Below are 3,097 nucleotides of genomic sequence, written 5' to 3' on the forward strand. Positions count from 1 at the left end.
TTAAGCAGAGATTATATAATATTTTTGGAGAGGGCAAGGAGGGAAGTTTATTGATTGGTCCTTGTGAGTGGGCAGTTTGTGTACAAATGGGTGAGGGACCACATTCTGCAGTTTGGCAGTTGGGGACAGCACCTTCTGGAAACAAGATTATCAAAGAGTTCTCAAGATTTTAAGAGTGTTTTGTTAAGCATACAGAAAAACAGGAAGTTACAAGTACCTATTTTATTATCCTCTCACTACCGACATTCAATTTTGACCTAATGATCTCTTCTACATTCAATCATTCAAGGTACAAGTTCCTATGCCATTGTATATCGATTAATCTGACACATCTGTGCAGAACGTAATTCAAAGCTAAGTATCCCAATAAAGGCCCCAATGCTCTTCTGGGCTTCAAATCTTACCTAGATTTCTGTTTTCATACATTTATTTCACCTATATATTCTCATACATATCGCAGGTTCCCAATACCATTATTCATCCAGCAGAATGATTCCTAACCCAAATCAAACATGTTATTAACCATAACCATACACTGTTCCTTCAATCTAATGTTACAGAAGAGCAGAGACAGAGTTGGTCTTACAATACCAGAATGTAGTGGATCTTCCCCCTGCTTAGAACCTCAAAGGTCCGTGCAGAAATGATCCCTGGAGAAGATGTAGGCAGCTATGAAGGACCTGGTAGAGTAAAAGTCATCTTCCATGGCAAACAACCTGGTCAGGATGAAGGGTTGTGTCTCAATCAGCCTCTCTCTTTTTAATGAAGAGAAGATGGACCAAACCAGGCCTATGTGGAGAGCTGTTCACGGGTTCCTATGGTTGATAAAAAGAATCTAAATTGTGAAAGTGTCACAAGAACTAGAGGCAGCTACCATCTCATGTGACCCTTGGAAGCAACTGTTAGGGCAAAGTGGTTGCCAAGGCAGTGACCTCAATCAGTTCCTGAAGGAAGTGACCTCACCTCACTTCCTTGTTGATGGAACTCTCTGAACTTGGGATCCAGGAAGCCAGGCATCCAGAGCCAGTCCCAGTCCCAGTCCCAGTGGGCTCACTTGTGTGGATTTACCAAGGACAGAGTCAGTCTTTTTTTTACCTACTGATATGAGGATGGCCAAATGCCAGAAAAGCTCTAAAGAGGGGCCTTTCCTGAGAAAGCAGGTAGTGGCTCACCGCTGGCTCCTGACAACTTCACAGAGTTTGCCAAGGAGACCAGATCTGAGACACGACAGGTCATTTCAGGGGAACATAGTATGGCCCACCAGTCAGAGGACACTCCAGATAGTAACACACTTACTTGGGGGAAGGAGGTGCCTTTATGGGTGTGGGTGTGCGTGTGTGGCTTTGTCTCATGTTCTGAGAATAGGTAGGAGAGACGGTTTCGTGGTTTGGAGTGAAATGTTTCTACTAAGTCGTTTCACAAGGCGTGTGTTTTTAAGTCTGTGTATCTCACTGTGTCCGTGGTTGTAGACATTAGAAAAAAGAATGCATCAATGGATGTGTCCTGTCTAGTAGAAACCTTCCCAGCATTTATCCTGCCCAATTAATGAATGGACCAGGGCTTGCCTTATCAATAGGCAACACCTGCTATCTTCCTAAGTTCTGTTTTTCTTCCTGAGTTCTGGCGACTCTCCAGAATAGGCTCATGGTTTTGTGTCCAAGATATGTACCATCTCCAAGCTCTGTCACATGGCCATATACTGGATAGCTGAAGAGAAAGGCGAGCATCTCAGAAAACTCGGATATCAGTGTGACTACTAAACTCTCAGTGGAAAAACCCTGCTTGGGCTTTTTGCTTACCTATTGTTCTTTAGCCCTGAAAGTCAGGAAGGTCTTTGCTGCAGGCCACTCCTTTGTGAAGCCTGAAGAAAACAGTTTTCAAATGGAAATGAATGGAAATCACCTGTGGCTCTTTGCTTAATTGCTTTGGAAAGGGATGTGTCTGAATCAGGTGCTTGGCCCTGTGTGAGGCTATGGCTTAGATTGTCAGCACCTGATGGATGTAAAGAAAGATCCCATGTGTGCATCCAAAACCAAAGTGGCCAAAAGAGCAGTCATTGTGGATGAAGTCTCTCGCCTTCCTCTGTAAGGTTCTTGACCTCCATCAAGTGAGAATTGGGATCCTTTGGATCAAATGAGTTCTTTAAAGCCCTGCAGAGGCTAGCCCATTAATGGTTGCGTATTCTCATGACTCCAATACACAAAAAGAACCTAAACCCCACAGTCAGTAGACCTCAAATTGGAGAAGCAGAGCAGTATTAAAGGCAGGTCTATTGGATAACTCCTGTTTCACAGGAAGGGTGTCCAGGCCACTCGAACTTTAGGCAAATGAGGGGCAAGGGAGCTTATTTTGGACACTGTCTTTGACTCTGCCCCTCATGGAAACCTCTAGCAAGAAGTTATGATGAGTGTCTATATGGAAGAAAATCAGGGCCATGTGGGAATGTTTTTTTTTTTTCAATTGTGGTCATTTGTGTGGCGGTTGGAAGAGATGACTGGGTCCAACTCGGCTTTAACTCTGGTGTGATTCCCCTTAGAGTCTGAGTTCAGGAACTTACCTCAGAGAAGTATTGCCATGAATTGTGTTGGGATTTTAAAAGGCCACACATGAGAGTCGCCCTTGGAACCTGAGATCTAGGCCCAGGGTGACTTTCCACAGAGCACTGGGAATCTCAGCCAGGATATCACATGATTATATTCTTAAAGACATGGCAGCCATAGTTGAGAATCAAAACAAACATGGACCTCACATTGCAAACCTCAATGAGCCTGGCTTCAAGTGACCTTTTGGCCACTCTTTGGAAAACCTTGTCTGTGACACTTCTCCAGAGCTTACATTGAAATGAGCGTCCTCACCATTTAATGGTTCCAGAATGAATTGAAACCCACAGTGCTTCCAACTTAATCCTTGAAAAATGCCAAGATAAATACCATGAAATTTTTGAATTTCCCATGACCAGGTAGCACTGGGAAACCTTTGGATGTCCTACGTCTGATCATGAGTGTATCAGACAGTTCCTTTATTGACTGGGTTTCATGAAAATGGTATAGAACAGAGATACCAGTAAGTTGGAGCCTACTGAGTGGTGGGCCAAGAG

This window comes from Callospermophilus lateralis, unplaced genomic scaffold (genome assembly GCF_048772815.1).
Source record: "Callospermophilus lateralis isolate mCalLat2 unplaced genomic scaffold, mCalLat2.hap1 Scaffold_282, whole genome shotgun sequence".
Lineage (NCBI taxonomy): Eukaryota > Metazoa > Chordata > Mammalia > Rodentia > Sciuridae > Callospermophilus > Callospermophilus lateralis.